This window comes from Nomascus leucogenys, chromosome 18 (assembly GCF_006542625.1).
Source record: "Nomascus leucogenys isolate Asia chromosome 18, Asia_NLE_v1, whole genome shotgun sequence".
NCBI lineage: Eukaryota > Metazoa > Chordata > Mammalia > Primates > Hylobatidae > Nomascus > Nomascus leucogenys.
Window position 1 is genome coordinate 20,543,601 of NC_044398.1, and position 26,049 is coordinate 20,569,649.

The following is a 26,049-nucleotide window of genomic DNA, read 5'->3' on the forward strand; positions in this document are numbered from 1 at the left end:
GCAGTGTTGTATAAAGAACTGTCTTTTCATGTGAAATTCATGAATTGTCCTTCTGTTGGGATCATACTTCACAAAACCACCATGTTTTTGAAACGAGATTACAGAGCAAGATAGAACATCTTAGCTACATTATCTTATTATTAAAGTTAATTTTTTTTTTTACTATTTTTCAAAACATCTCCCTTAAGTATGTAGGATTCATCTTTAAAATTCTTCCTAGAAATAATATACAAAGGAGAGGTATGTTTATTCCCTGTTATACTTCTGGAAGGCACTTCCATGGTGGAGAAGGGGCTTCTTTCTCTTCCGTTCACTGATTGTTTTTGTCCTTGGTGTGTGTTAAGATGTAAGATTTCAGGTTAGTTGTCTGAGCAAACTTCTTTTTTTTTTTTTTCTCATTTTTGAGACAGAGTTTCGCTCTTGTCACCCAGGCTGGAGTGCAGTGGTGTGATCTCAGCTCACTGCAACCTATGCCTCCTGGGTTCAAACAATTCTCCTGCCTCAGCCTCCCAAGTAGCTGGGACTACAGGTGTGCACCACCACACCCGGCTGATTTTTGTATTTTTGGTAGAGACGGGGTTTCACCATGTTGGCCAGGCTGGTCTTAAACTCCTGACATCAAATGATTCACCCACTCCGGCCCCCCAAAGTGCTGGGATTACAGGCATGAGCCACGGTGCCCAGCCACAAACTTCTTTTATTACAACCACGGAAGGAGCACACATGGGTCCTGTCTCTGGTATGGATTCACACACATGTGTGCAAATTGAAGTCCAATAAAAAGCGTTCCCGCAGACCTACCGTGTGCCATGAAAGAGCTTCTCTCCAGCACGGACTGGTTGGTGTCGTTCTGGTTTTGAGCTCTCAACAAGAGCTTTGCCATTTCTTCACAGATGATGACTCTGGGACTGTGGCTGTGCAGGTGTTTTCTCATGGCAGAGTTATCCAAGAACATTTTTGTGCTCCCTTTATGAGGGCAAGCTGTTGTTCTTGGAGCTTCATCTTACTTAATTTTTCTTGGCTTCATTCTAGCAAGTTATGCCCATTGTTTAGGATTTGAGAGGTTACTGCCAGGCATTCCTCCAGGAGGAAGTTTCTTTCCTGTCATATACTCTGAAAATCAGGAGGCAGGTTCTCTTCAATGGCCAGTTCTTCAACCACTGTTGAAGTACCAAAGTCAGTATCTTTTTTTCCCTCCTCTGAGGACCACATGGTGACCAAGAACTTGCCCTCCAGGTTCTTGATCTGCACCTGCTTCTGCTCCCACTTCTTGTTGCCTGGGTTGGCGCCATCACCACCCACCACATTTCCACTTTGACATCTGCCCTGTAGTGACTGAGCCCTTCATCCTGGGACCCCTGAGGTTGGTGCTAACCCTTGCACTTCCCAGGGACAGCCCTCTATCAGGGCCTCAGGACCCTGGTTGGCAGGGCCTAGAAGACTTCATCAGCCAGTTGGGCACTGTGGCTCACACCTGTAATCCCAGCACTTTGGGAGGCCGGGGTGGGCGGATCACTTGAGGTCAGGAGTTCAAGACCAGCCTGGCCAACATGGTGAAACCCCATCTCTACTAATAATACAAAAATTAGCCAAGTGTGGTGGTGGGTGCCTGTAGTCCCAGCTACTCAGGAGGCTGAGACTGGAGAATAGCTTGAACCCAGGGGGTGGAGGTTACAGTGAGCCGCGGTTGTGCTACTTACTGCACCCCAGCCTGGGCAACAGAGTGAGATTCTATCTCAAAAAACAAAACAATAAAACCTCATCAGCCTGATCTGAGTGGTGGTTTAGCTTTAGCCTTGACCATCATCTTGAGGTGTGCTCCCTCCCATCCTCCCGAGGCAGCCCTGTCTGCTGGAGCACAAGGACTTCTGGAGTCTCCTGCAGGCGTTGCCCTGCTGGCTCAGCCCAAGGCCTGGTGGGAAGCTGATTTCTGAATGCCTCAGAGAGAAGGGCCCTCCCTAGAGACGAGCCCCAGAGTTGCCCTTTGGGGAGGTGTGGAGTAGTCTCTGCTCCAGGGGGCTCTGAGCTGGGCCCTAAGGCATCAGGTAAATAAGCCCTAGGCTGGCATTTGACTGTCCCTCTGAGCCCAATTTTTTTTTCTTTTTTTTTTTTTTGAGACGGAGTCTCGCTCTGTCGCCCAGGCTGGAGTGCAGTGGTGCAATCTTGGCTTACTGCAAGCTCCGCCTCCCGAGTTCACATCATTCTCCTGCCTCATCCTCCCGAGTAGCTAGGACTACAGGTGCCTGCCACCACACCTGGCTAATTTTTTGTGTTTTTAGTAGAGACAGGGTTTCACCATGTTAGCCAGGATGGTCTCAATCTCCTGACCTTGTGATCCGCCCGTCTTGGCCTCCCCAAAGTGCTGGGATTACAGGCGTGAGCCACCACACCCCGCCGTGCCCAATTTTCTCACCTGCAGAATGGGCGTGAACATTTTCCCCTGCCTATCTTTAATTTTTTTTTAAACTGAGGTGAAATCCATTTAAATAAAATAAGCCATTTTAAAGCCCACAATTCAGAGGCATTTAGTATAGTCACAGTGTTGTACAACCGCCGCTTCTGTCACATTCTAAAACATTTTATCACCCTAAAGGAAAACTCTGTACCTATTAAGCAGTTACTCACCATTCCCTTCTCTACCACCGTACTTTTTTTTCTTTAAAAAAAAAAAACCAGTTTTGTTGAGATATGTCCACCATAAAATTCACCTGCATGGAGTGTGCACTTTGGTGAATATTGGTAAAAGTCATGGGCATGCAGCCACTCCTAGACAAGTCTGAGAACATTTTTCATCACCTAGAAGGGCCCTATGCTCCCTTGTAGCCGGTCACCACTCCCACCGTGGGCCCAGGCCCACTCATCTACTTTCTGTCACTATGATTTTGTTTTTTTCTGGATTTTTCACATACATGGACTCATATAACAGGTAGCTTTTAGTGACTGGCTTCTTTACTCAACATGATGTTTTTTGAGATTCATCTCTGTTATTGGATGATTTAATCAGTTCCATTCCTTTTTTATTGATGAGTAGTATTCCAATGTGTGGGATATGTTAAAAATAGTTTAAAATTTCTCTCTCTCTCTCTCTCTTTCTTTTTTTTTTTGCGAAGGGCCTTATTCCTGTTGCCCAGGCTGCAGTGAAATGGCTCAGGGTCAGCTCACTGCTGCCTTAACTTCTGGCCTCAAATGATCCTCCCACCTCAGCCTTCTGAGTAGCTGGGACTACAGGTGTGCACCACCATGCCTGGCTAATTTTTGTATTTTTAGTAGAGACGGGGTTTTGCCCTGTTGCCCAGGCTGGTCTTGAACTCCTGGACTGAAGTGATCTGCCTGCCTCAGCCTCCCAAAGTGCTGGGATTACAGGCGTAAGCCACCATGCCCGGCCTAAAATAATCTTCACAAAAGATTCAAGTAGTAGCTTCGTAGAAAGTAAAATGTGAAAGTCCCCTTTCCCCTCCTTCCCCTCTCTCTGGTCCCTGTAGGTAACATCGTCAGCAGTGTGCTGAGTATCCTTTGGTCTTTTTTCTGTACCTCTACATGAATTTGTGTGGTTTTTGATTTTTGGGGTGTAAATGAACTCAAACTTGGTCCATGGCTGTGGAGCCTGCTTTCATCCGGCTATGTATCATGCAGAGGGACCCCAGCACTGCCATGGGAGTTCTGAGCACATGCCCTGAGCTGGGGCCTGGCAAGGCTTTGGGAGAGATGGGAAGAAGTCTTCCTGGAGGTGGTTAATTTAGAGGAGGTTCTGGAGAAGGGTAGCACTGGATCAAAGGGGATCAGCTTGTCCAAAACAGCCTCTGTGGTGACCCATCCCTGGGGTCTGGGTCGATGTATCTTCCTGCTGCTGGAAGGTCTGGGTGGATGCATCTTCCTGCTGCTGGGGGTCTGGGTGGATGCATCTTCCTGCTGCTGGGGGTCTGGGTGGATGTGTCCTCCTGCTGCTGGGGGTCTGGGTGGGTGTGTCCTCCTGCTGCTGGGGGTCTGGGTGGATGTGTCCTCCTGCTGCTGGGGGTCTGGGTGGATGTGTCCTCCTGCCACTTCACCACTGATCCCGACTTGGTTGCCGCTGGTGGGGGCTTCTTCCCGTCTCTCTGAAGTGTCACTGGAAGGAATAGGCCCAGGAGAGGGCAGTTCGTTGGGTTGACAGAAGAGGGACCCTTGGGGAGTTGCCCCTTGCCAAAGTCTCTCTAGGCAGTCTGTAGGGGCCTCCCAGTAGCCATCTTGCCCGGCCTGCATGGGTGGAGGATGGGATGCCTGTGGCCTCTGAGGAAGGGGCTGCCTGGGCTCAGATTTTCACCCTCCTGGCTCCACCCCAACCCCAACCAATGAGACTCCAGCCAGTGGGGTCCCAGGGGCTCCGAGTCTTATGTCATGCTGCTTTCCTTGACACTGCCATCGATGTATAAATGAACCCCATCCTCTGCATCCTAAAGTTGGTTGTTTTCATTGTTTTTAAGTTTTCCCTAACTTAACAGTACAAAATAATGTCTTAATTGTAAGACAGGGGTTCCGGGAGATAGGAATCCTGTGTGGTGGTTCCAGGGCAGCCACCTGCTTACCCAGGATGGGGTTGTCTTGTGACTTGGGGTCTCATCCTGGGCTCAGGAGTCCTGTAGGGGGAGGGGAGGACCTGGCGGGGAGCTCTGCATAGGTGGGTTTGTGGATGTCTCCCTTTCTCCAGCTCAGTGCTGCTCAAACGTGGGTAATACGTGGACTCCCAATTCACAGCCCTGTTGAAATGTAATTCACATGCTGTACAATTCACTCATTTAGTAGCTTTTAATACATTCAAAGAGTTGTTGTCTCACCACAATCTAATTTTACAACATTTTCATCAACCTCAAAAGATACCCTGTACCCATTAGTAGTCACTCTCCACCCCCAGCCCACTAGCATACTCTCTATCTCTATAGATTTTCTAATTCTAGACATTTTATATAAATGAAATCGTACAAGATATGGGTTTTTTGTAGACTCCCTCTCTCTCTCTCTTTTTTTTATTATTTTTTTTGAGATGGAGTCTCGATCTGTTGCCCAGTCTGGAGTATAGTGGCGTGATCTCGGCTCATGGCAATTTCTGCCTCCTGGGTTCAAGTGATTCTCCTGTCTAAGCTTCCTGAGTAGCTGAGATCACAGGCATCTGCCACTATGCCCAGCTAATTTTTGTATTTTCAGTAGAGATGAGGTTTCACCATGTTGATCAGGCTGGTCTTGAACTCCTGACCTCAGGTGATCCATCTGCGTCGGCCTCCCATAATGCTGGGATTACAGGCATGAGCCACCACGCCTGGCCCTCTCTCTCTCTCTCTCTCTCTTTTTTAAAGGTCTCACTCTGTTGCTTAGGCTGGGGTGCAGTGGTGCAATCACGGCTCACTGCAGCTTCAGTCTCCTGGGATCAGGTGATCCTCCCTCCTCAGTCTCCTGAGTAGCTAGGACCACAGGCGTGTGCCACCACACCCGGCTAATTTAAAAATTTTTTAAATAGAGACGAGGTCTTGTGTTGCCCAGGTGTTCAACTCCTGAGCTCAGGACTCCCTTTTGAACAACAACAACAAACCCCTCACTTGCTGATTGACATTATTCTTACTGTAATATAACTGAAATGTGTATAAGACCAGGCATAAACACCTTAGACTAAAGTTTTTACAAAACTATTAAAAAAACAGGAAATAGTAGTAAAACCAGAAAGCCAACTCATTTCCAATGAACAATGTTACTTTTTAATTGGAAGGATGTTAACTGCACCTACATTGCCAACCTTGGGTTGATGGTAGAGAGCTGTGCCCTTGGGCCTCTCCTGTGTCCCCTCCTCTGTTTCTTGGGCCTGTTGTATTGGGAAGTACTAATAATGTTGGGCTGATGGGACGGTTTGGGGTAATCAGACCTCACATTTAAGCCTAGACTACATGTGAGCAATCCCTGAATGTCTGTTTTAATAGGGCATTGCCTGATACCTGGAAAGCTGGCTTGTTTGATTGAAGATAAGCATGGAATAGTGGCATTATTGAAATCTGCTTGTAGTCTCTCTTAAACCCACTTCTTTTTTTTTTTTTCTTTTTTGAAATGGAGTTTCGCTCTGTTGCCCAGGCGTGGCGCGATCTCGGCTCACTGCAAGCTCCGCCTCCTGGTTTCACACCATTCTCCTGCCTCAGCCTCCCGAGTAACTGGGACTACAGCCGCCTGCCACCATGCCCGGCTAATTTTTTGTATTTTTAGTAGAGACGGGGTTTCACCGTGTTAGCCAGGATGGTCTTGATCTCCTGACCTTGTGATCCACCTGCCTCAGCCTCCCAAAGTGCTGGGATTACAGGCGTGAGCCACTGTGCCCAGCCTAAACCCACTTCTTGTACGAATCAGGAATTTGGCACAGAGATGGGCTTTGCTCATTTCACGCAGATGCTCTCAACATGCACATGGTCCTGACTGCTAAGAGGCTGGGCCTTTGAATTGGGCACCTCCAGGCTGCCATGGGCTATGGGGTGGCTCTGGTCTCCCTCCCCACCCCCTTTTTTTTCCTATTTGAATCACAACCTTTATGCTGTGTGTGATGATATCATTTGGCCTTCATGGAGAAGGAACTGGATTGTAAACACAGGAGCAAACTTGAGGCTCAAATTGTAGGGCACTGCTTGCTTATGAGATGGTTATTCGGATGACCAGGGGATGCTCTCATTACTTTTTGAAATTAACATTAAAAATAACCCTTTTGAAGTGTACAGTTCAGTGGCATTTAGTACATTTGCAATGTTGTGCAACCATCACCACAAACATTTTCAGTTCCAAAACATTTTCATCACCCCAAAAGGAAAACTCCATCCATCCATTAAGTAATCCCTCTCAGTTTCCCCTCCCCCAGCCTCTGGCAACCATGGATCTGCAGTCTATCTCTGGATTTACCTATTTTGGATAGTTCATATAAGGGGAATCATGTAATATGTGACCTTCTGTGTCTGGCTTTTTTCACTTAGCATAGTGTTCAGGGCTCATCTGTGTTGTAGCAAGTATCAGTACTCCATTCCTTTTCATGGCTGAGTAACTTTCCATTGTATGGATAGGCCACACTTTGTTTATTCATTTATTATTTGATGGGCATTTGGGTTGTTTCTACCTTTTGGCTATTGTGAATAGCTGTTTGGCTGCTATGAATGTTCATGTACAAGTATTTGTTTGGATACTTATTTTTTATTCTCTTGGGTATATACTTAGCAGTGGGATTGCTTGGTCATATGGTAAGTCTTTGTTTAACTTTTTGAGTTTGATGTTCTGGAATTAGACAGTGGTGATGGTTGCACATCTTTGTGAACATACTAAAAATCATTAAGTCATATACAGACGGTCCCTGACTTACGATGGTTCCACTTACACTTTTTCAACTTTACGATGGGTTTATCTGCATATAACTCCGTGGTGAGTCAAGGACCTCCTTACATCTTGCGATTCGTATTACTCTACCATTGTAAAGTTGAAAAAGTGTAAGTGGAACCATCGTTAAGTCAGGGACTGTCTGCTGTGTTGCCAGAATTAAATGCATTTTTGACTTTTTTTTTTTTTTTTTTTTTTGAGACAGAGTCTTGCTCTGTCACCCAGGCTGGAATGCAGTGGCACAATCTTGGCTCACTGCAGTCTCTGCCTCCTGGGTTCAAACAATTCTCCTGCCTCAGCTTCCCGAGTAGCTGGGATTACAGGTACCTGCCACCATGCCCGGCTAATTTTTGTGTATTTGGTAGAGATGGGGTTTCACCATGTTGGCCGGGCTGGTGTAGAACTCCTGACCTCAGGTGATCCACCTGCCTTGGCCTCCCAAACTGCTGGGATTACAGGCGTGAGCCACTGCACCCGGCCTTGACTTAGGATATGTATAATTTATGATGGGTTTGTCAGAATGTAACTCCATGGTTACATCAAGGAGCATCTGTTCTTTAAAGGGTGAATTTTATGGTATGTGAATTATATCTCAATTTAAAAATTTCACAGATCCCTAAGCAGGCATTCATGGAGTCTGGATTGAGTCATGTTCTCAGTTTTGGCAACCCAGGGTCCTGCATCACCTCTTGGGAATCCTCGGGTCTCCCTTGGTGGGTGAGGACACTGAGTCTCACTCCATAGTCCCATTTTTGGGGGTAGTCGGTGCGAGCTATAGGAAACAAATGGGCTCAATGGCTGCCTGCCCCGCTACCGTGGCTCATGCTGGCCCTTTCCAGCTGCCGCTGCTGCTTCCTTTTTTTGAGTCAGGGCCTTGCTCTGTTGCCCAGGTTGGAGTGCAGTGGCATGATCGCAGTTCGCTGCAACCTTGAACTCCTGGGCTCAAGTGATCTTCCCGCCTCAGCCTCTCAAAATGTTGGAATTACAGGCATGAGTCACCACTCGTAGCCTGTTTCTGGCACCTAAACAAGAGGTGCTTACTGTAGAACTGTTCCTTAGTTTCCCCACCCGTGAAGGGGGTCTGTGAGCAGCCCAGCCATGGCCACAGCCTGGACTCTGCGGACAGTGATGTCTGCAGTGGGTCAGACATGCCATGTTGACTTCCTCTCCAGATCCTCTTTTCCTCTGTCTGTCTTTTGTGTCGCTTTACACAATGGCCTGTGTGAGCCTCAGGACCAGTCCCTCTTTTGGGATGCTGCCTCCTTCTAAGATTGCAGCCGAGGGTGGCGTTGGCCCCCTTGTCTGTCTGTTCAGTCCTCACTGCACACCCACTTCCCCCCAGTCTGGCCTGTCTCGGTGGCAACCCCATGCTTCTAGGTGTTCACGCCAAACACTGCAAAGCTGTCCGTGGTTTCTCTCTTTCTCTTACACTTCAGAAAAGACATGCCAGGAGGTTCACTGGCCTCACCTTCAGCATGGATGCAGGATGAGCCATGTCCTCCCTGTCCTCTGCCGCTGGCAGCATCCAGCATCACCTGCACTGTTGCAGTAGCCACCTGATGTTTCTGCTGGTTTCTGCCATTGTCCCCAACCAACTCTTCTAACACAGCAGCTAGCAGACCTTGTCAGAACTTAAAACTCAGGTCAGAGCACTTCTCTGTCCCAAGCTCCCTAGGGGCTCCCTGTATCCTCACAGTAAAAGCCAGTGTCCTTACTGTGGCTTCCAGGACACCATCATCCAATACCCAGCATCATGCTCACCTTGTCACAGCCCTACTAGCTAGCTCGTGGCTCTTTCAATACCCTAAGAACACCCCCCCACAGGATATTTGCATAGGCTAGCCCCGCGACCGGAGGTCCTTTTTCTCCAGAGAGCCACAGGGCTGCCGCGTCACTTCAGTCTTTACTCTCATGTGAGGCCTCCCCTGCATACCTTGTCTAAAATTTCACCTCTTCCCTGCATCTCCTTGTATACTATTTTACTAATTTATATAGTTTATTTCTGTGTCTCTTGCTAGTGTGCATGAGGCAGGGATTTTTGCTCTGTATTTCTGGCTCCTAGAACAGTGCCTCACACACAGGTGGTGTCCCAGAAATGTTTGTAGGATAGCTACAGGAAGAGAGAACGCATGAGCCCATTTTATAGATGAGAAAATGATCCGCAGAAAGGTGGACTGGAACCTGGTCTCTCCGCTCGCTGCCCAGGGCTCTCTGGCTGAACCACAGTTGCCACCTCCTCTTCCCCATATCCCTGACTCCAGAACAGTCACGTGAACCTCGTGGGTTTGAGCATTCCGAGCTCCCTCAGAAGCTCCCCTTGTCAGCGGAGTAATTATGGAACTCGCAGCTACCTCCGGGCATTTGCATGGAAAGGATGGTAAGAGCCTGCTCCCGTGGGTGGGGGCTTGCTCTGTGTGAGGCACTGGGTTTGGCAAGTTAGAGGGATTTCTCAGTTCAATCTCACAGCATCCTGTGGAAGGGGACTGGTCATGTCCCCCCATTCTGCAGACAACGAAGTAGGGAGCTTTTGTATGGGCAGAAATGAAAGATTGGTAACGTGTTGAACTAGGCAGGATGGGGGGAAACTGGCTTAAGCATGAAGCAGCATTGGTTGCTGTATAAAATGCAACAACCTTTTGGAAAGGTAATTTGGCAGTATCTCTGAAAGTTGTTTAAGTGCACATCTTTATCTCAGCCTCCCGAATTCTGGTAACCTGTCCTAAAGAAGTAAACTATCAGGATGCAAGGCTGTGTGCACAAGGATTTCGCGGCAGTGAACCGGAGACTCACTGTCTCCTTTCAGTTCTGTGTTCTTCCCACTGCAGGGCATCTGCACGGGCCGTTCCCTCTGCTGCCGGGCATGCGTCTTCACATGGCTGGGGCCTTCCTGTCTTCATACGTCGGCATAGGCCCTCCGTGACTGTCATATCTAAAATATGTCCTTTCCCTATCTTTCCCATCTTCTAGCTCAGCCTCTCAGCCCCTGGTAGCCCACATCACAATGTATACAGTGTATCATAATCGTGTTCCCTGGTGGACTCCCTCCCTCCCTCCCTCTCTGTCTCTTGTTGGAAGATCTGCTCCATGAGGGTACGGGTCTGTGCCTGTCTGGTTGACAGGGTCAATACTTCGCAGCTGTTTGTTGAATGAGTAGTGATGCAATGAAATGGCTTGCCACCATTAAGCAGACAGGGTTGGAATTACCTGTATTGGCTGGGAGGGGTGTTTGTGTTGTCCTGTTCAGGGCAAAAGCTTTTTGCACAAGGAAGCTTAAGAGGTGGGCTTGGATGGGGATGGGAAGGGCATAAGCTTTTTCTGTATAGACCTTTGACTTGTGACAATAAGTACAAGTTACTTTTGTAATAAAAAACATCCGGCAGGCCGGGTGTGGTGGCTCACACCTGTAATCCCAGCACTATGGGAGGCTGAGGCAGGAGGATCACTGAGACCCAGGAGTTTGAGTGGAGCCTGGGCAGCATAGTGAGATCCTTGTCTCTACAAAAAAAAAAAAAAATTAGCCAGCTGTGGTAGTGTGTGCCTGTAGTTCCCCAGATGCTTGGGAGGTTGAGGTGGGAGGATTGCTTGAGTCTGGGAGGTTGAGGCTGCAGTGAGTCATGATCGTACCACTGCACTCCAGCCTGGGCAACAGAGGGAGACTCTATCTTAAACAACAACAACAACAACAGCAACAGCAACAACAAAACCTGGTTAACCAACAAAGAAATTAAAAAAAAGGGAAAGAAAATATCCCATTAGGGAGTATCAGGACTTGAACTCTGGTGTTTCGGACTCCCAGCCCACGTTCTTTACCCATAACCCAACCCCTGCCATGTTTCCACACACAGCCTCTTAGTATAGCCTCACTGCAGTCCTCAGGGGAGGGCAGAGTATGAGTTATTAGCTATTTCTGTTTTATTTGTCAGTTGAGATCTAATTTCCAGAGAGTGAATCAAGGCATAGCTTGATGAATTGCTACGGTTGTATCACCTGTGTCTCCCTACCCAGATCAAGGTGTAGAACGGTTCCCTGGTGCCCCTTCCCGGTCCTTTCCCCCACCCTCCCACCCCTGTAGGTGGTCACTCTCCTGACCGCCTTCCCAAGGATCATCCTGCCTATTCTTGAACTTTGTACAAGTGGACTAACACAGTATGAGCTGTTTTTATCTGGTGTCTTTCATTCCACATCAGCCCTGAGGGAGTCACCCGTGTCGCTGCAGGTATCAGTGTCGTTCATTTCATTGCTGAGTAGGGTTCCATGGTAGGGACAATTTGTTGATTCTTTTTCTTATTGTTGGGACTTTGCCACGTTTCCTTTTTTGGTGCTTGTGGATAAAGCTACTGTGAACATTTTTGTGTCTTTTGATGAACATGAACATCCACTTCTCTAGGATGTAGAGCCAGGTGTGAACTGCTGGGTGCTGGGGTAGAATCCTCCTTTCACCAAGAGGGAGACGGAGGAGGTTCCAAAGCGTCTGAGAGAGGAAGAGCCTTGCCCAGGGTCACATGGTAACTCGATTAGCCTGTCTAACCCTCTTCCTCCCTTCACCTTCCAGTCTTAACAACCTCCCACTCCCAGCTGCAGCCTTGTGGGAGAGTGGTCAGGCTGGAGTTGGGGGTGGGGGGTTTCTGGAGGGCCATATTTGCAAGTCTCATTTCACTGGGTGTGCCCACGAAGCAGCAGTCTTCTCTGCCTTCCTCGCCCACCTCCTTCCCCATCCGTGGCTCCAGAGAGAGTGGCCAGACTGCTGTTTGCCCTATGTGGTGGTTGGTGCTGGGAGAGATGAGGAGGGCTTGCTGTTTGTTGGATGTTGGTGCTGGCCAGGCACAGACCCCGGTCAGCACATAGGGGCTGTACTGGCATCTTGAGCCTGGGACGGTGCACATACGTGGATGAAGATCTGATCAGGGCCCTGCACACACCTTCTACTCATGCGTGCTCCTGGCGGGAGCAGGTGTGCGCAGCTGCCTCTCTCAGACCCAGCCTGTCTGGGGCCGGCGCATGCCTGGCCACGAGGCCGCCAACTCCTGACCCAAGGTAGTGTTTGGGTCATTCCTCAGCGCCCATCGCACAGCTCTCCTGACTGTGCCAACTCTCTGGGTGGCGGTGCCTTTAGTTCTTTCCATATCTGCTCCATCTCTCCATCCTGAGCTCTGCAGGGCTGGAGACAGAAATGAATATAGGCATTAAAAACTTTTTTTTTTTTTTTTGAGACAAAGTCTCACTCTGACACCCTGGCTGGAGTGCAGTAGTAGCGCGATCTCGGCCCACTGCAACCTCTGCCTCCCGAGTTCAAGCGATTCTCCTGCCTCAGCCTCCCGAGTAGCTGGGACTACAGGCGTGTGCCACCATGTCTGGCTAATTTTTGTGTGTGTGTGTGTATTTTTAGTAGAAACAGGGTTTCACCATGTTAACCAGGATGGTCTTGATCTCCTGACCTCGTGATCCGCCCAACTTGGCCTCCCAAAGTGCTGGGATTACAGGCGGGAGCCATGTGCCTGGCCTATTAACAACATTTTTTAATGAGGCCTTAATTTTCTTTTACCATGGTAAAATATGCGTAACATAAAATTTACCATTTTGGCCATTTAAAATTGTATAATTTAATGTCATTAACAGCATCCATATTGTTGTGCACCCATCACCACCATCCAGCCCCAGAACTTTTCCTTCTTTCCAAACTGAAACTCTGCACCCATTAAACACTAACTCCCCACTCCCTCTCCTTCAGGCCCTGGCACCCGCAGTTCTACTTCCTGTCTCTGAATTTGACCAAGGTATCTCATATTATTGGAATCGTACAATATTTCTTCTTTTGTGTCTGGCTTATTTAAACATATAACATAATGTCCTCAAGGTTCATCCATATTGTAGCGTGTGTCAGAATTCATTTCTTTTAAAAAATGTTAACATTTATTTTATTTTTCTTTAGAGATGGGGTCTTGCTCTATCACCAGAGCTAAAGCGAGCACAGTGGCATGGTCCTAGCTCACTGCAACCTCAAGTTCCTGGGCTCAAGCAATCCTCCTGTTTCAGCCTCCCGAGTAGCTGGGACCACAGGAGCGTGCCACCACACCTGGCTAATCTTTAAAATTATTTTGTATAGAGATGAGATCTTGTGTTGCCCAGGCTGGTATCAAACTCCTGACTTCAAGCAGCCCTCTTGCCTTAGCCTCCCAAAGTGTCGAGATAACAAGCATGAGCCACTATGCCTGTCCTGTTTTGTTTTTTTTTGAGGCTGTAATTGTTCTTTTGAGCATATTTGAAAGGTATTGCACAGACTGGGCACGGTGGCTCACGCCTGTAATCCCAGCACTTTGGGAGGCTGAGGTGGGTAGATCACCTGAGGTCAGGAGTTTGAGACCAGCCTGGCTAACAGAGTAAAACCCTGTTTCTACTAAAAATACAAAAAATTAGCCAGACGTGGTAGTGCGCGCCTGTAAACCCAGCTACTTGGGAGGCTGAGGCTGGAGAATTGCCTGAACCTGGGAGGCAGAGGTTACAGTGAGCCGAGATTGCCCCATTGCACTCCAGATTGGGCAACAAGAGCAAAACTTTGTCTCAAAAAAAAAAAAAAAAGGTATCGTACGTCTTTGGGATTGAGTGAGGGGGTCAGCTTGATGGTGAGAGTGGCAATAAATAGCATTTGTTATGTTTACCAGGTGCTGGCACTTTCCTTACATTGTCTCATGTAATCCTTACCATATCTCTATGAAGTAGGTATTAACATTATCCTTATTTTACAGATAAGGGAACTAGGCTCAGAGAAGTTTGGTAACTTAGCCAAGGTCACACAGTAAGTCATGGGCAAGCTAGGTTTGGATGCCAGTTCTGCCTGGCTCTACAGCCAGTGCTGTGTGTTCCTGACCCCAGCTCTGGCTCTGGCCCTTCCTTCTTCAATACCAGGCTTAGAGTTATTTCTTCAAATCCTTCTTGTCACCTCTCTGGCCTGAGCGTGGAGCTGATTGGTGCCATAGTATGGGCCCCTCCTCCCAGCCCCAGGTCCCCTTCCTGGGCCCCAGCTTCTTCTGAAAGCCTCTTTATGCAGCAGCCTCTGGGCCAGGCGGGAGTGTCTGCAGGGAGGTGGGCCTCAGAGCCCACAGTGCGAGGCTGGCAGGGGCGGCTTGGCCTGGGGTGGCCACATGGCAGGATGTCCCTCTTGGCAGGACTTTCCCTGAAAAAACAGCTACCAGGACTTCAGGATGGAAGGGACAGATAAACAGGAAGAGGGACAAACTTAAAAATATTTTTCTTCCTCTCCCATGGCCTGGCATTTTCTCTCTGCTCCTCCCTCTGCCACTGGAGGTTTGAGGTGGTGGAGCGCTCGCTCCCTTGCCTGAAGCTGCCCGGGGGCCTGGAGAGCCACAGCTGGCAGGTGCAGGTTTCATTCTTGTGGGTTTTGTTTTGCCTGACGGGCTGGTGTGAGCCTAGGCATTCAGGGCCAGACGGCCTGAGTTTGAATCTTTGCTCCACTGTTTCTTTGCCATGGGTTCTAGGCCAAGTCACTCAGCCTCCTGATGCATCAGAATGGCCGCAACCTGTAGCCGCAGGGCTATTTGGAGAAATGATATGGCAGTGACTCTTTGTCACGCCCCAGCTGTGGCACTCAGGTGGATCTGTACAGGGGTTTTCTCAGTTAGTCCTCATGGCCTCAGAGGAGGGTGTGGGCATGGACTTCACTGACAGGTGTTGAAGCATAGAGAGGTGGAGCTTCAGTCAGGGGCATCAGGCTGGTCGTGGTGGAGCTGAGGCTCGAGCCCAGGCAGTCTGCATTCAACGCCCTGCTTGCTCATTGGTCTGGCATGTGGTACCTTGGCACATGGTACTGTTGGTACTGTGAACTTCTTTCTTAGTTTGGTTGGGGTTGGTGGGGTGAGCTTTGCACCCCAGATGTCCCAGAGCAGTACCCACCCTGTTGCTCAGGTGCCTCCACATGTTGCCTCCTCCCTGCAGCCCCACCAGGTGGACCCAGGCCGTGGTTGTGCTTCTCTCCCATTGCCACAGCTGGGCAGCACATCACACCCCGCAGAGCAACACCTAAGATCTTGGCATGGTCCCCAGGGACTGGGGTTCGGCCTACCCCACCTCATCCTATATTCTGGCCTCACAAGCACCTTAATTCTTCCCACAATACTATACAGGAAGCACCTCTCTCTCTATGCTTCTCCCTCTGCACAGAGTGCGCTTCCTCCCCCTTCCAGTCTATCAAATGTTGCTCATCCTTTAAGGCCCAGCTCTGTTCCTCTTTCAGGAAGCCTTCCCAGAGTTCCTGACCATTAGTTAACATCTTCCTCCACTGTGCAGCTCGGTATAATGGGAAAGGTGCTGGAGTCCCTGCGCTTCTGTCAGCCTCTCTGTGCCTCAGTTTCCTTATCTGTGGATTGGGGATTATAGGGGTAGGGGAAGGAGAAAGCTTGGACACTCTTGCTCTGGTCCGTGTGGAGTTGGCTGGAGCCGGTGCAATATGGCCCTCTTAGGGTTAAGTTCCTCCCATGCCAGGGGCGGAAGTGAAGAGGACAATGTGTGAAATGAAGTCACTTCCCTGCTGGGGGTCTGCCGTGTGCCTGGCCTTCCGCAGTAAATCCTGTTTCCTCCTTGGCCTCTGTATGCCCACCCATTCCCGGCTCCCATGACCCCACAGGCCACCAGCAGGTGGGGGCTCCTGATGGAATGTTGGCCTGTCATTCATCCGGCAAGGTCGCTTCCTGTCTGGATAAGACATCCCACCTTTCCTGCCACTGAGGGAGGCTACATGAGGTCAAGTGCAGTGCCCAGCCTGCTCCTTTTACTCCTGGGGATGCTGAGGCCCAGGGAGGGGAGAGAACTTCCTGGGGTCAGGCCTCTGGACCACACTCCAATTGTGGGGAGGACTGTGTGGGCCAGGGTGCTCCTGTGGTTGTTTCTGGGGAGAACCAGGCCTCACAGGCCTGCTGCATGAGGTGAGGAAGTTTCTCAGCCTCCCTGGGCCTCCATGGAACCTGGGGGAACCTGGGTGTAAGAGCCATCCTGAGAACTAACCTCGTCTGGCCAGGACATCATGGCCTTATTTAACCTTCACTGCCCTGCAGGAGAGTGAGGCTCAGAGAGGCCAAGCCATGGGCCTCTGGTGAGGGACGGCCCTGGGGTCTACGCAGCTCCTTCTGACCCCACTGGCCAGTTTTCCCATGGGAAGGTGTTGAGCGTTCCAGCAGTGGCACCTCGGGAGCGTCCCCACCCCGTGGGGTCAGGGTCTCTTGGGCTGTGAAGCTGATGCAGAACCATGGTTGCTGGTGTCAGCAGCCACTGTATAGTTCTTTTTTGTCTTTTTTCTCTAAATAGTGTATGTTTACTGTAGGGAAATAAGAGAAAATAAAGATACCCGGGAAGATGAGAAAAATCATCTGAGATCCCATTTTCCAAAGATAACCACGGTTCACCATTCATGTTTTGAGATTTGTCCTTCCAGACATTTTTCCTGTGTGTGTGTGTGTGTGTGTGCGCGTGCACGCACGCATGCATTCCTATGTTCATGCACATTTGTATACAAGAGGCCTCCCCCTTTTTAATGGAACAAAACTCTAAAATACTGTGGTGTCTTTTTTTTTAAAAACTAGACATATAGTAGATATTTTTCTACATCAGTAAATAAGCTGCTACTTCATTTGAAGTTTAACATCCATAAAAGAGCCAAGGACAGTGGCTCATGCCTGTAATCCCAGTGCCCTGGGAGACTGAGGCAGGAGCATTAGTTGAGGCCAGGAGTTCGAGACCAACCTGGGCAACATAGTGAGACCCCCATCTCTACGAAAAATACAGACTCCTGTATCCCATCAGCACACCCTCTTCCTGCTCTCAACAGGACTTCTTGCCTGACTTTCAACATCATAGACTAGTTTTGCCTGTTTTTGAGTTTTAGATAAATGGAATCATGTAGTATTTGCTTATGTTGGCTTTTTTCCCTCCATGTCCTGTTAAGGATGTTCATCTGCTGCTCCATCCATTTTCATGGCTTTAGTGACATCCATGATACATTCAGCTTCAAGCACTGTTGATGTGAAAGACATTTCTAATCTTTCACTGATATCAACAAAACTGTACTGGATACCTCTGTGGCCCTGTCTTTCCCCGTTTCCTTTGGATACATTGATAGAAGGATTGCAGGGTCAAAGGGTCTGCAGGACAGTTTTGTTGATATTAGTGAAAGACTAGAAATATCTTTCACATTCATAGTGGTTGAAGTCGAATGTATCATGGACATCATTCTGTAGTCATGAAAATGGATGGAGCGGTGGTGGATGAATATCCCTAACAGGATATGGGGCAAAAGAAGCCAACGTAAGCAAATACTACACAGTTCCATTCATCTGAAAAGGCCATTTTAAAGATATTTTAGAATTATTACCGGTTTACATCCTGCCAGGTGTTCAGGAGAGAGCCCGTCCCCAGTGCCCATGCCCACATGGGCGTTTCCACCCTGGTTCACCTCTGATGTGATGATGGACACTGCATGGCTCTCATTGTTTCTGGGTTCTCTTTTCTCTTCTCTTCTCTTCTCTCTTCTCTTCTCTCTTCTCTCTTCTCTCTTTTCTTTTCTTTTGGAGTTTCGCTCTTGTTGCCCAGGCTGGAGTGCAGTGGTGTGATATTGGCTCACTGCAACCTCCACCTCCTGGGTTCAAGCGATTCTCCAGCCTCAGCCTCCTGAGTAGCTGGGATTACAGACGTGCACCACCACGCCCAGCTAATTTTGTATTTTTAGTAGAGGCGGGGTTTCTCCATGTTGGTCAGGCTGGTCTCAAACTCCCGACCTCAGGTGATCTGCCTGCCTCGGCCTCCCAAAGTGCTAGGATTGCAGAGGTGAACCACCACGCCCAGCCGATTTCTGGGTTTTCCATTACAAGTTAGGTTGGATATTGTGTCTCATGTTCATTGGTCATTTGTATTTCTTCTCTTTCTATTTTGCTTGTTATTTTTGGTCTGTTTTACTTTCAAGATGTACTTGTTTTCCCATTTGTTTGAAAAATAATCCGTATGTTGAATGACAGATAATAGGCCGGGCACAATGGCTTATGCCTGTAATCCCAGCAGTTAGGGAGGCCAAGGTGGGTGGATCACCTTAGGTCAGGAGTTCGAGAACAGCCTGGCCAACATGGCAAAACCCTGTCTCTACTAACAATACAAAAATTAGCCGGGCGTGGTGGTGTGTGCCTGTAATCCTAGCTGCTCAGGAGGCTGAGGCATGAATCGCTTGAACCTGGGAGGCGGAGGCTGTGGTGAGCCTATATCACACCACCGCACTCCAGCCTAAATGACAGAGTGAGACTCTGTCTCAGAAGAAAAAAAAGAGAATGACAAATAATAAAAATACGTTGAAAATATTTTTATCCAGTTTGTCATTTGCCTTGTAACTTCGTGTTTTGTTTTGTTCTGATTGGTCAAAAGCTGATTATTTTTTATGCAGTCTGATCTATCCATCTTTAACTTTTATGTGTTCTGCCTCCAGAATTTTGTGTAGAAAGTTCTTTTCTGTCCCAAGATTATAAAATATTTACTTACGTTCTCTTCTTTCATGTCTGTGGCTTCCTTTGTATCACGTCTTCTTTTATCCTTCCGCACTTCCTTTGGGAGCATAATGTAAGATGAGGGGCAGCTATAAAGAGCATGCCTGGGAAGCCTGGCTGCCTGGCTTTGAGCCCTGCTCAGCCACCTGCGCACCCTTGGGGCAAATTAACCCGGACCATCTGGGCCTCAGTGTCTGCACCTGCAAAAATGGGAGTAAGGCAAGGGTTATGAAGGTGAAATCAAACTGTAAACGTATTCTCAGGGCTCCTTTACACTTAAAATTTGACAACTCTAAGAGCTTTTATGTGGCTTATATACATATATCAATAGCTACCACGCTGGAAATTGAAACAGTATATTTAAAAACACGTATTTCAGCTGGGCACGGTGGCTCACGCCTGTAATCCCAGCACTTTGGGAGGCCAAGGTGGGCGGATCACCTGAGGTCAGGAGTTCGAGACCAGCCTGGCCAACATGGTGAAACCCTGTCTCTACTAAAAATACAAAAATTAGGCATGGTGGCACATGCCTGTGATCTCAGCTACTTGGGAGGCTGAGGCAGGAGAATCACTTGAACCTGGGAGGTGGAGGTTGCAGTGAGCCGAGATCGTGCCACTGCACTCCAGCCTGGATGACAGATCAAGACTCCGTCTGAGAAAACTAACAAAAACACGTATTTATAAATTCATTTATAACAAACCTGTTATATGGCAACATAAATAAAATCTATTATTTTTCCTGGAAAATAACTATATGTTCCAAAACAAAAAAATTGAATGGGAAGAGTGGCATTGCCTTACAGATTTGCAAGCCTCTTTCGTGTCTGGCTTAACAGAAGACAGCTGGATTCTCATGCCTGCCTCTGCATTCAATCTATTGTGATACATTGTTTTGACTGAAGTATGGTGAAGAAAATCGGCCTCACCACAGATATGTATTGTGAAAAGGGAGAAATGTTTTATTAGCCTCTAGATATTTTCCTTTGATCCTACGTAAAAATTTGACAGGTGGTTGATTGTTAAAGGTAGTTGAAATGTGGAATCTGAAAGCACGCTAATGAACATTTTGTACCTCGTCATGTTAAGATCCACTGGACTGTGTTGCAGTGCAAATAGCTCTGTTACGAGATTTTGTAATATCAGGCATCTGTCTTTGGGAAAATATTGGCCCTGTGTGTTACACACATCTTCCAAATGTGGATACATTTCATGTCAACATTTTAAAAAAGTCACATCTGTTACTATCGTCACACCTATTATCAGAAAAATCTTTCTGTTTTCAGCAGCTTTTGAACTCACAGTGTGTGACACACGCTTTCCAAAATTCTAATTTTCCCTTGAAAGCTCCAAGCTCCAGCTTTATTATTGGCAACAAATTCAGTCAGTTATTTTCTTTGAAGGGACAGGCTTACTTTACTCATTTTGTGAAAATATCTGCTATGGCCAGGTGCAGTGGCTCACGCCTATAATCCCAGCACTTTGGGAGGCCGAGGGAGGCGGATCACCTGAGGTCGGGGGTTCAAGACTAGCCTGTTTGAGACCAACATGGAGAAACCCCATCTCTACTAAAAAAAAATACAAAATTAGCTGGGCGTGGTGGTGCATGCCTGTAATTTCAGCTACTCGGAAGGCTGAGGCAGGAGAATCACTTCAACCTGGGAGGCGGGGGTTGCGGTGAGCCAAGATCGTGCCTTTATGCTCCAGCCTGGGCAACAAGAGAGAAACTCTGTCTCAAAAAAAAAAAAAAAAAAAGAAAAGAAAAAAGAAACTGCCAAATACTCATATCTGAAAACCCACTGTTTGTCTGTTGGTCATTCTGTCAAGTAAAAATGTTGTTCCCGGCCAGGTGCAGTGGCTCACATCTGTAGTCCCAGCATTTTGGGAGGCTGAAGTGGGTGGGTCACTTGAGCCCAGGAGTTGGAGACCATCCTGGACAACATGGCCGAACCCCATATCTACCCAAAATACAAAAGTTAGCCGGGCATGGTGGCACACCTGTAGTCCCAGCTATTTGGGAGGCTGAGGTGGTGGGAGGATGACTTGAGTCCGGGTTGAGGATGTGGTGAACCATGATCATGCCACTGCACTCCAGCCTGGGTGACAAAGCAAGACCCCATCTCAAAAAAAAAACACAACAACAACAACAACAACGACAAATATATATATATATATATATATATATATTTATTTATTCTTTGGACCAGAGGCTGGGTCAGCTCCAACTCTGACAAGCTCTGTGTCATTCTTGGGCCTTATGTGCACTTCCCATTTTATCAAACAGAATGTCAAATGGACATGTACCCAAAGGCTAAGATTCAGTGAAACTAATCATTTTTACTGCCTCATCATGGACCCTTATGTGACATTGGTGAATTTTGTCACTGCGAGTGCATATCTCTGGGAACACAGTGAGACTGGCCCATTTTGGGGCTGCTGCCTTGTTTCTTCTGAGACTCTAGCAGTTTCACCCCCCATGGCTTTTGAGCCACCAAATGTCATTCCAGTGAAAGGCAGTGATGTCTTAGTGCTGCTGTGAGAATCCTGTTGACCTCTGGACCCCTGGAAGGAAGGCACTGGGCCCTGGGGTCTGTGGAGCCTGCTTTCAGAACTGTGGGATTAGATGACAGATGCACGGCTGAGCACAGTGCCAGGCACCCTATTGGAGTCCAGCACATGTTACCTGCTGCCATTATTATCCTTTCCCCCAATGAACCTGAATGACACAGCCTGGGGGAGTGGAGGTGGAAGCCATTGGGTTAAGAATTCAGTGTTTGTGATTTCAAATCCTGCTCAAGGTGCTAACATGTTTGGTCCTCAGGAGTGAGTGAAGGGCCCAGGGGACTTGATAGGTACCCCATTTCACTTGCCCCTCTGAGCAGCAGGGAGGGCATGACTCATCGAGAGACCCAGGGGTCTCAGCCAGGCAACTCTCTCTCATGGGTGGGATCTGCCTGTCAGAGAGGAGCCCCACCAGAGTCACTCTGTCTTCCTTCTGACCCGAAAGGGCTTCTCTGGCTTCTGGCCTACATGTGTCCTCCTCCTTAGCTTTCTCACCTGGGGATGGGGGCGGTCGGAGGTCAGCGCCTCCCACCCAGCATTTTCTTTCAGGCAGTCAACACATGGTGGCCACTTATGGACTGTATGTTGTATTCTGGGACCTGAACTAAAACCCCATCTGTGCTGTCTGGTTTATTCTCACAACACAGAGACCTGTAAAGTTGATCCTTTAAAAAATTATCTTTTTATTAAAAGAAAACTTTTTAGGCCAGGCACAGTGGCTCGTGCCTGTAATCCTAGCACTTTGGGAGGTCGAGGTAGATGGATCACCTGAGATCAGGAGTTCAAGACTAGCCTGGCCAACATGGTGAAACCCCATCTCTACTAAAAAAAAAAAAAAAAAAAAAAATTAGCCGGGCATGGTGGCGAGTGCCTGTAATCCCAGCTACTTGGGTCGCTGAGGCAGGAGAATCGCTTGAACACAGGAGGAGGAGGTTGCAGTGAGCCGAGATCACGCCATTGCACTCCAGCCTGGGCTACAAGAGTGAAACTCTGTCTCAAAAAAAAAAAAAAAATTTAGAGACAGGGTCTTGTTCTGTCACCCAGGCTGGAGTGCAGTGGTGCGATCATAGCTCACTGCAGCCTTGACCTGGACTCAAGTGATCCTCTCACCTTAGCCTCCTAAGTAGCTGGGACTGAAGGTGTGCACCACCATGCCTGGCTAATTTTTGTACTTTTAGTAGAGATGGGGTTTTGCCATGTTGCCCAGGCTGGTCTCGAACTCTTGGCCTCAAGCTATCCGCCAGCCTTGGCCTCCCAAAGTGCTGGGACCACAGGTGCATACCACCATACTGGCTAATTGTTACATTTGTATGTTTTGTGTGTGTGTGTGTGTGTGTGTGTGTATGGTGTATGTATGTGTTTGTAGAGATGAGGTCTCACCATCTTGCCCAGGCTAGCTTTTTATTGTTTTAAAAACATTTTCCCAGTTTTGTTTATCCAAGTGGCTCCTTTGTGCCAAGCACAGGCCAGGCCCTGAGGATGCCATTGAAGGCCAGCCCCAGCTCCTGCCTGGTGGGTCCCCAGGGAGACCCCTGTGGTGGAAAGGCATGGAGGGGAGGGTAAGGAAGCCTCTTGATGTGGGGAGTGGGCTAGACAAGAAGGTTGAGCCAGTCAGGAAGATGTGGAATGAGTGACTGGGGGGCTGGTGTGTGGCCCTCAAACTTCTGCTGCTCCACGGAAGAAACAGCAGCATCTTTTCTGTCGCTGGAGGAAAACTGGCTGGGCCAGACCATTTGAGAGACGGCCCAGCCTTGTCGTTTATGGAATTTGTCAAGGATCTTCAAAGGCAACATTTCTGCCATAAACAGACTGCAGAACACCCTGCTCCCACCCCCTGGTCCAGTAAGATGCTCCTCGGCTTTCTTATTATTTTTGTTATTGATGTTGATTATCTGCCAAGGCCTGTTGATGGTGCCCATTCTGGGGACTACGAGGAGGTGCACTGGCTGGAGTTTAGGGCATGGGAGTTGGGGAGCAGCAGATTGGAGAAGGGCTGGGCCAGCCCAGTGTGCTCCTGGACTGCCACGTGCTGCGCCCTGAGTCCAGCTGATATGCTTAAGGTGGAATCTGCCTCCTCGGGAGCAGTGTCACTGGCCCCAGCTGGACGTGTCCAGTGATGTGCATGAGCAGGGGGTGCCATAGAGAGCGAGGAGCAGGAGACCCCTGTCCCAACGCCACCACCCACTGTTCTTGTGACTGTGGGCAGGTCTCCGGCCACCCGTGGACCCCAGTTTCCTCCTTTGTAAAATCAAAGTGTCAGACTTGGGTCTCAAAGGTACTTCTGGCTCTCAACTCTTAAGACACACGTGGGTGCCCAAGGTGGGTTTCGACTGTGTATGGCGTGTGTGTGTGTGTGTGTGTGTGTGAAGGCCTGTGGGAGCTGTGGAACCAGTGTGTGTGTGTGTGTGTGTGTGTGTGTGCGCGCGCGCAGGCCTGTGGGAGTTGTGGGACCAGGCCCAGGTGTGTGTGCGTGTGTGTGTGTGTGTGTGCAGGCCTGTGGGAGTTGCCAGACCAGGCCCAGGGCAGGTGAGGGGCTGGTCTGAGCCCCTGCCTTGGGTACAGACCTGGACGTTTCATGTGCCCTGCACCCACAGTAGGGGAACCCTGCAGCAAGGCAGCTTCCTCTGTGTTTGTTCTCGAGCTGAGGCAGATGTTTCCTCCAGCTGGCCACTCGGCCCCCTGCCATCCCCCAGAGTCGGGCCCTATTTTTAGCTCCATTGTTACTCACCGTGGGCATCTGGCTGCCAGGGGCATGTGAGAGGCCATGGCTCTGGAAGGGGTACTCTCCCCCTGGGTCCCACATGTTCTTTGCCCCCTGCCGGTCCCTGCTCTAAGCTTCCTAGTGTCCTTTGGGAAAGCTGGGGTGGCTTCAGTGGAGGAATGAGGGAGTGGCAGGTGGAGTGCAGGAAGAGCCAACTGCAGAAATGGAGGCTGGGCTCTGTCTTTTCTTGTAGAGAACTCTCTGGCCTGTTTTTTCACCTGCTTGATGGGAAGTTGCCCTGTGCTTCTCCCTTCCTCATAAGGTTGTCCTGAAGTTCCAATGAGATAGCCAATGTGAAATGCACTTGGTAAAGTGGCATTTGGAATCTACAACTATTGTGGGCTGAACCCTGTTAGTGGGGCTGCCCCACAGAAGGAACATCAGACCCGGAGTGGGGAGGTGAGGCATGTACTTAGGAAACACCAGGCCACCGGGGTCAGGGCCAGGCTGGGTGGAGCACAGGCTGAGTGCTGCTTGGCTTGGAGCAGGGGGCCCATTCTTCCACTGGATGTTGATGGATGTACTGAAGGAGGTGAGGGTGGGCTGGCATACCTGGTTGTGGGACCCACAAGGGTGAGGGCAGGGAAGGGCCTTAGGTCCTGGGAGGGCCTTGAGGGCCTTGAGCAGCTCTGTGGGGCAGCTCTGGAACTTCTTCTCTCTAGGAGGGCACAGGGTGGGTCTGGGGGCAGGAAGTGCTGCAGCTTCTTCTGAGCGTATGGCCAGTACACCAGCTCTGCTCCTGGCTGTTTGACACACAGGGCCTTCAGGAAACATTGATTTTGCACAAACAATTCAGCCGCTGAAATGTTTGAAAACCACCCATCTATCTCGTCCAGATGGAAGTAAGCGTGGGCTGTGTTGAATTCTTGGAAAGTCAGGGCTGGGGGAAAACTTCTAGTGGGGCTTTTTTTTCTGTTCAACACTACAGGGCAGCTGGGATCTGGATTTGCCTAAAATATTGGGGATGTGTGGGGCAAATTCGTGGTGTTGAGATGAGGGTGCGTTAGGGGGTACTTGAGTGCTGGGCAAAGGAGTTTAGACTGGAGGCCACAGGGGTGGGTGGGATGGAGACAGATGCCTAGAATCCAGGTCATGGTTCTCCCCAGCTCCTTGAAATGATGCTTTAGGTCCCTGCGAGATTGCTGGAGGTTGGAAGTGGGGCTGAAGTGTGCTTTCCCACTGTCACTCTGGGCCTAGTCCCTGGTGGCAGCCAGGAGAGTGTCAGCAGGGCAGAGCACTGGGTGAGGTCTCAGGACACTCTGAGTTTCTGCTGACCTTGAAATGTCCAAATGCCCGACTTCCTGGAAGTAAGCACGTGAGCATTCCAGATACTCTTAACCCTATTCTCCCTGGGTCCCCCTCCCCAAGGCATTTGCCCCCAACACCTGGCTGCATGGAACCCAGATATGGACAGGAGCTCAGGCTCTTTCAGAAGGCATTGCCTTTCCCTGAGTTGACCAGCTCCTTCTTAATTGTTACACTCCCCTCCCTCTGCTCCTTCCTGAAAGAACCAACAAGGCAGGGTCCCTCCCATCCAGGTAACACCTTCTTGCTTCCCAGGGACTTCCTTGGCTCAGAAGGCTCCCTAGAGGGAAAAGGAGAGACTCTGCTCTCCAGATGCAGAGAGTCTTATGGTCTTTCTCTGCCATTTTGGAGCAGTAGAGGCCAGGTCTCTTTATCTATAGGGTGAAACAAACATTTAGCGGCTTGGGACTTTTGAAATCTCTGCAGCTGACTCAGGGAAAGCTGCTTCACCATGGTGTCTCGCAGTTAGTTGATGGTGCTCTAATGGCGTGCATCTCGTCTGTATATCTTCAGCTGTCCTGCAGG

At 49.0% G+C, this 26,049-nt stretch overlaps 1 protein-coding gene and 1 pseudogene across 2 annotated transcripts in view; one reads left to right on the forward strand and one right to left on the reverse strand.

Moving 5' to 3' along the window:
• Positions 1-26,049, forward strand: part of PALD1 (phosphatase domain containing paladin 1) — an 87,148-nt gene that overhangs the window by 6,268 nt on the left and 54,831 nt on the right. The window lies entirely within an intron of this gene.
• On the reverse strand, positions 311-24,261 carry LOC100603108 (annotated as a pseudogene).